General features: G+C 44.4%; 1 pseudogene; it reads right to left on the bottom strand.

Moving 5' to 3' along the window:
• Nucleotides 1-594: 594 nt before the first annotated feature.
• LOC148377040 (uncharacterized) lies at nucleotides 595-3,086 on the bottom strand (annotated as a pseudogene).
• Between the last annotated feature and the right edge of the window lie 4,336 nt (nucleotides 3,087-7,422).

Below are 7,422 nucleotides of genomic sequence, written 5' to 3'. Positions count from 1 at the left end.
ATTTCACTGCTTTTTACTAATGTTTTTCCAATCTTTTTTCATAGAATATCCATTTTTCAGTCTTCTTTCAAAGTTATACTGTACAAATCAATGGGCCTGTTTTTGCAGCTGGTTGTTGCAAGGAAAGTTGTTAAATATTTTGCAACCATATCTTCAGTCACTGTCAATATTCATTGTACAAATATGAGATATCTGTACATAAGAAAATATGGTTATTCTGTTTAAGCCCCAGAAAGGGTGCAACCAAATCTGCACTGGTCGCACCAGTGCTGCAAAAGTTAGTTCTGTTGTGTTTTGAAAGTTCTTAAATTACTATTACATCACAGAAATTGCATTTTACAGAAGTTTGCAAACTTTTCTATATTGATTTAATTGCATACCACACAAAGTAACAATGCTGTTCAAATAAAAAGAAACTCTACCTTGACAGGACCAAGAGGGAACCGTTCATGGAGCCGTAGCACGACATGGCTACAAATCCTGGTACTGCTAATGAAAAATTTCCCATCAACTTCTTTGCAAATGTCTGTAAATCAGGAAACTATATTGTAATAGAAGAAGAGTTTATGGGAAAATGTTGTGTGATACGGTAAGTCAACGGATGTGATACAAACATTTTCATAGTGAACATGTGTGAGTGTGATAGATGGACACAAGCATTACAGAAACAAATGTTTTTACATATGGTGTATGATAGACATTTACAATTTATTATTAAGGCATTACCTTAATGAAATGAAGTGATCGCCTTTTTTTTTTTTTTTACTCCGCGCTTTATCAGTCAATATTGAGCTTTCCCCAAGATTGGGGAATACATACATATGTAGTATGTGCAAGGTTTCATACAGAAGTCATTTAAATATACTACGCACGTACAATAGATTTTTCAAAGATGAACAAGTTGTTCCAAAAATTGTCTTAACATATAAATGTTTAGTAAATGCATTTATTCCAGGGTGACACTGTCATCTAACCAATAGTAAAGGCAAAACACATTTTGGGTTCTTCAGATGCTCAGTGATCTTACATAATATGATGACTGTTGGGCCTCTTGACTGTTAATTTTGATTTCAGATTATAAGACACTTTTGGCGGTTCCATCATACCTCTGCCATATGCTTTGCGTTAAACTGTTGGCAGCTCTGAAAGGACAGACGCCCAAATGTTTACAGAGAAATAGCCAACAGGAGATTAGCGAGGGAGGGGGATTCTCAGCCAATGGTTCAAAACATGTGAGCCACCCTTAAACGTTTGTTAATAACAAAAGTAGAACATCTGATTTCCACAGAACTTGAAGAACGTGAAGTGACACAAGGGCCAAGGAAAAATCTATTTGAATCCAGATGTTGTTTTGCTCAGAGTAAATGTAAGATAAGATTTAAATTCTTAATTTTATGTAGATTATGCATCCATTTTATTGATGATTGTTTCAGGGGGAGGCCACCACAATGAATTTATAGACATCTTTCCATCCTACATCATCCAGTCTTTAATGTCTTTGAGGCAGCGAGTGAGGGTGGAGAGAATGGCAGGGGAGATGGTTTTGGTGGAGATGTAAAGTTGTGTATCGTCAGTGTAACAGTGGAGTTTGAAACCATAGTGGCGGATGATGTGTCCAATGGGAAGCATGTACACTGTGTGAAAAGAATGGGGCCCAGAACTGATACTTGAGGGACTCCGTGTGCAACAGGGGTGGTGTGGGATTTGTGTTGGTCAATGGTGATGTAGTGAAATCTGTCAGACAGGTAGGATTTGAACAGGGAGAGGGCGGTGTTGGTGATACCGATGGATTCTAGGCGGTTGAGAAGAATGGAATGGTTTACTGTGTCGAAGGCAGCACTGAGGTCAAGGAGGAGAAGGATAGTGAGAGAATCAGAGTCAGAGGAAAGCAGGAGATCATTAGTGACTTTAAGTAGGGCCGTTTCAGTGCTGTGGTTTGTACGGAAACCAGATTGGAATCGTTCATACAGGTTATTTGAAAGGAGGTGGGTCTTGAGTTGAGATGTGACGGCTCTTTACAGTAGTTTTGATAGAAATGTGAGATTAGAGCTGGGTCTGTAGTTGTTGGGGTCCTCAGGGTCAAGGCTGGGTTTTTTGAGGAGAGGAGTGATGGCTGCAAGCTTAAGAGGTGAGGGGACTGTGCCAGAGGTGAGAGAGGAATTGATGATGTCTATGATTAGTGGGGCAATGGGGGTGAGGCAGTCTTTAACCAGTTGAGATGGCATGGGGTCCAGGGGGGAGTTAGAGGATTTCATGGTGGAGAGTATTTGGGAGAGGTCAGCAGAAGTTATGGGGGAAAAAGTTGATAGCCGGGGGACAGATGATGAAAAGAATGTGGGTTCAGGTTGTGGGGTACAAGAGGGGGAGGATGCAAGCTGGTGGTAGATGTTTTCTATTTTAGAGTTGAAAAGTGACAAAAGCGTGTCACATTTCTCTGGGGTGAATGATGATGAAGGGTTGTGGGGTTAGAGGAGTTTGTTTATGGTCGAAAACAGGGAACGTGGGTTTGAAGAACCAGAGTGGATGATACCAGAGTAATAAGATGAGCGGGCTTTGTTAAGGGCTGATTTATAGTGATGCATAAGGTCTTTGTAAGCGAAGGCATGGACTGTGAGACCAGCTTTCTTGCATAATCGTTCTAGCTGTCGAAGTTGTTTCTTAAGTTTATGGAGTTCCGGGTTGAACCAGGGTGCGGAGTGAGTAAAGGTGACTGTTTTGGTTTTCAGAGGAGCCACTCTGTTGAAGGAGGTAGACATAATGTTGTTGTAAGTGTTGACAAGGTCCGTGGGGGTTGGATTTTCACGGGGGGGCGGAAAGGGTTTTTGATATGCAGGTGGAGAGAGTGTCTGGCAGATGGACTTGAGGTTGCGAAAGATGATTGTGCGGTTATGTTTTGGTTCGGGGGTGGGGGTGTCAATGTCGAATAAGATGGCCAGGTGGTCAGATATGGTGAGGTCGAAGCTAGAAATGTTGTGGATGTGGAGGCCAGGGCTGCAGACCAGGTCTAGTGTGTGTCCTTGCTTGTGGGTAGGGAAGGTAATGTGTTGAGTGAAGCCGGAGCAGTTGAGGAAATCCAGGAAGTCCATAGAATATTTACAGTCAGGGGAATTGATGTGCAGGTTAAAATCACCAAGAAACAGGAGGGATGATGAAACAGAGAAAGGTGCAGTGATGAATTCTGAGAGAAAGATGGGTTTGGTTTGGGGGTGCGGTAAATAATGACAGTAATGAGGGGTTTAGGTCCCGGAAGTTTAAAAGCCAGATGTTCGAATGATGGGGCAGAGGAGAGTGACAGGGTGCGGGGTTTGAGGTTTTGATTGAAAATAGCAGTGATGCCACCCCATCTGCCCTCAGTGCGTGGGCTGTCCAAATCAGAGTATCCTGAAGGGGTGGTTTGATTGAGTGAGAAATAGTCCAGGGGGTTTGCCATGTTTCATTTAGGCAGAGCAGATCAAGTTTGTTGTCTATGATGAATTCGTTGAGGATAAGGCTTTTATTGTTGAGGGAACGTGTGTTGAAGAGGGCGATTTTCAGGGGCTTTTGTTTTAAAGCCGTTGGGGAGGTGGTTGGGATTGTCAGGAGGTTGAAAAGTTTCGCAGAGGACGAGTTCTGATGACGTGGGTTGATGTGATGACGTAAGGAGGAAGTGTGGAAGCCGTTGTGTGAGCTGCGGTCAGTCCATATTGTTGGAATACAGTTTTCGGTGTTTGAAGTGAAAATTAATTTTTCACAAGATCTGCGATGGATGTAGGGGGGGGGGCGGCATAGAAGGGCAAAGTCTCGGAGTGCGCTGACCAGCTCCCCGGAAGGAGGAAGCGCAGGAATGAGTTGGCGAAGCTCGGCGGGCGTGTAATGGAGAACCATGACGGACGTGGAGAAGTGGCGGATTCTGGAGATGAGTGGAGGCGTTAGCCGCAGCCGAAAGCCAGATGGTGAAGAAGTGCGAGCAGCAAAGGCGTCGTCCTCGACGGTGGCGCGCCGGGCCCAGCCCTGGGGGCAGGGAGCCGCGGCAGCGCCGGCCGGCAATGCAGGGCCACCAAGGCGCCCACCACGTCCAGGTAGTGATGATGGCTCCCACGCCGAGCCTCACGGCAGCAGCAAGTCCAGCCAGCACACAGCAGACACAGATCACACAGGGGTTTCTCAAACTGTAACCTTGGTTTTTCCACGGGTAATCCGCCTTGAGATCGAGGTAGAAATCGGTGGAAGTCGGAGCAACGAGAATATTGGGGTGAACCAAGGCTGTGTCTTGGCTCCAGTGCTCTTTAACATCCTCCTCTCTGCCATTACGCGCCTCTTCCATCGTGGCACGGGTCATGAAAATGGTGTCCAGGTGGAGTACCGCTTGGACCTAGATGGAAACCTCTTCAACATCCGACGGCTCCAGGCCTACACAAAGACCAAGACCTGCCGGATCTATGAGCTTCAGTATGTTGATGACTGCGCTGTATTATCTCACACCCCTCACTCTATGCAGCACGCCCTGAACACCATTTCCTGCCTGTACCAATCCTTTGGTCTCCAGGTCAACATTAAAAAACTGATGTCATGTCCCGACTCGCTACCTCTACCTCCTCACCCCCCAGTTTCCATATAAATGGCATTCCACTCAACACAGTGGATCGCTTCACTTACCTTGGCTCCACTTTGTCCTCATGCTGCTCCCTTGATACTGAACTGCACACCCGCATCAATAAAGCCTCATCATCCTTTGGTCGCCTACGCCGCAGAGTTTTTGAAAACCGTAACCTGAAGGGCAGCACTAAGATTGCCGTGTACAACGCAGTAGGTCTCTCCACTCTCCTCTATGGAGCGGAGACATGGACCCCATACAGTCAACACAACAAGCTGGAGGCCTTCCACATACGCTGCCTGCGGAGGATCCTTGACCTGTCCTGGGAGGATTGAGTCCCCTATACAGACATCCTCAAAAACACCAACTCCATCTGCATGGAAGGAGCCGTGGCTAGGAAGCATCTTCGGTGGATTGGACACACCATCCGTATGCCTGATGACCGTCTGCACCGCCAAGTCCTCTATGACCAACTGAGAGATGCAAAGCGCTCTGTTGGAGGCAAAAGCGGCGCTTTAAGGACTACACTAGGGACCTCTTAAAGCAATCCAACATCAACACTATGCAGCTTGAAACTCTGGCACTCGACAGATCAACCTGGTAGATCACTTGTGCCACTGCAGTTTAAAAAATACACCAAATCAATCAAGACAGACGATCCAAGAGGCGCATTCAACGACACCAGCAGGCAGCTGGTAACCCCCTGGTATCCGGGTTCCCCTGCTCCATCTGTGAGCGGTTATGTGGCTTGTCAAATTACATGGTGGTTAGGATGGTACAAGATGGTGCATGAATATGTATTGGATTTGGCCCAGACGAATTGGCTCAGATGAAATTCCAAATTTCACCAGAAGATGGTGACAAAGCTTGACATGGGAGACCTGAAGGAGGGGCCTGAGTAAGGGTTACTTAAAAGTTAGTGCTCCAAATTGAACTATTGTTAAACTGGTAAAGGGGGGTTTGTTGGCTGAACCAGTCAACCTCCATTGCCATTCCAAATTTCACCAGAAGATGGTGACAAAGCTTGACATGGGAGACCTGAAGGAGGGGGCCTGAGTAAGGGTTACTTAAAAGTTAGTTCTTTAAAATGAACTGTTGTTAAACTGGTAAAGGGGGGTTTGTTGGTTGAACCAGTCAACCTCCATTGCCATTCCAAATGTCACCAGAAGATGGTGACAAAGCTTGACATGAGAGACCTGAAGGAGGGGGCCTGAGTAAGGGTTACTTAAAAGTTAGTTCTTCAAAATGAACTATTGTTAAACTGATAAAGGGGGGTTTGTTAGTTGAACCAGTCAACCTCCATTGTCGTTCCAAATTTCACCATAAGATGGTGCCAAAGTTAGATTGACTTGATATAGGGGTAACGTGATGGAAACTAGTAGATCAATTAAATTGTTTAATTGTTAGTGACTAGAGAAACGCGACCTGTCTGAATTATGCATAGTATCACACAATTTTTGATTATTTTATATTATTATATTATTTGTAATTATTTTTCTTGCTTATTCATTAAATGTCTTCTTAATCCTTAATTCGGTTATCGATTGTTTCATATTAACTATGTTGAGCATGGTTTTATATGCAGTAATTAGAACTTTAAATCTCTTTTGTTTCTCTGTCATAGTCATACAGTAAATTGTTTACCGTATTTGCCGGTGTATTAGTCGACCTTTTTCGATCCAAAATCGACCAAAAAAAATCGACCTCGACTTATATACCGAGCCATAAAATTTAACTTCGTATTCATCGCTTCAAATGTGATGGTAACCAAGGCCGTTTCTCATGCATCTCATTGTGCGTGGGTGTGCGTCCGTCAGGCTCATCAAACAGCGAGAAACTGAATCATTATAAAGCGTTCGTCGCATTAACACGCATCCTCAGCAACAATTTCAAATATTTTCACCTCAATAACGGACATCGAAAGCCAGGCGGCGACGATGACTGCTAGGGGGAAGTACTGGGTATTGAGCGAATGTACGAGTCATCGCGCGTCAAGCAACGACAATAACTACCGGTACATAAACATTCAATCGCCATGTCTAAATGAATGTCGTTGGCACTTAGAAAATATTCGCCAAACTTGGCCAGACTTCCAGCGGAAGAGGCTGAATTTTCACTTGTTCTGGCCGACCGGAGGAACCAGCCGAGGCGGACGCTTTACGGTGGTTGAGTCGTTGGCACTTAGAAAATATTCGCCAAACTTGGCAGGACTTCCAGGGGAAGAGACCGAATTTTCACTTGTTCTGGCCGACATGGGGAACCAGCCGAGGCGGACTCTTTATGGCGCAAGAGCCGTTGGCACTTAGAAAATATTCGCCAAACGCTCTCGATGGGACAGAAGACGACCTTATCTGGGAAGAGGAGGAGGAAACTGAGGATAAAGAAGACCAAGAAGATGCCCTTTATGACGACAAACTACACAAAAACGAATGGAACGAGCTTTTCGGAAATAGCGACGATGAAGACGAATTTTGAACTCAATGTACCGGCAATCACTTTATAATTATAATTTGTTGTTTCTTAACTAAAAATAAACCAGTTTCTAAGAGTGTTCATTGTTGTTAGTCTCTCTCGGCACGTAATATCACACGGTCATGAAGTAAATAATATTTAAAATGGCGTATAGATCGCTCGCTACAAACTCGCGAATTTGAACACATTTCGTCAATAAATTTCGCATATTTCTGATTGAATTTTGAAGTTTAATATAATGCAACAATTGAGCTCGACTTATACAAAGGATATATCATAAAATCGTAAATTTCCGTCGAATTTTAGGGGGTCGACTTATACACCGAGTCGACTTATACACCGGCAAATACGGTAGTTCTTTTTAATGTGAAGACAGC

The sequence above is a fragment of the Syngnathus floridae genome, unplaced genomic scaffold (genome assembly GCF_059516105.1).
Source record: "Syngnathus floridae isolate MCC-2025c unplaced genomic scaffold, RoL_Sflo_1.0 HiC_scaffold_478, whole genome shotgun sequence".
Lineage (NCBI taxonomy): Eukaryota > Metazoa > Chordata > Actinopteri > Syngnathiformes > Syngnathidae > Syngnathus > Syngnathus floridae.
The sequence above is the reverse complement of the archived record's forward strand: the minus strand, read 5'-3'. Positions and strand labels throughout refer to the sequence as shown.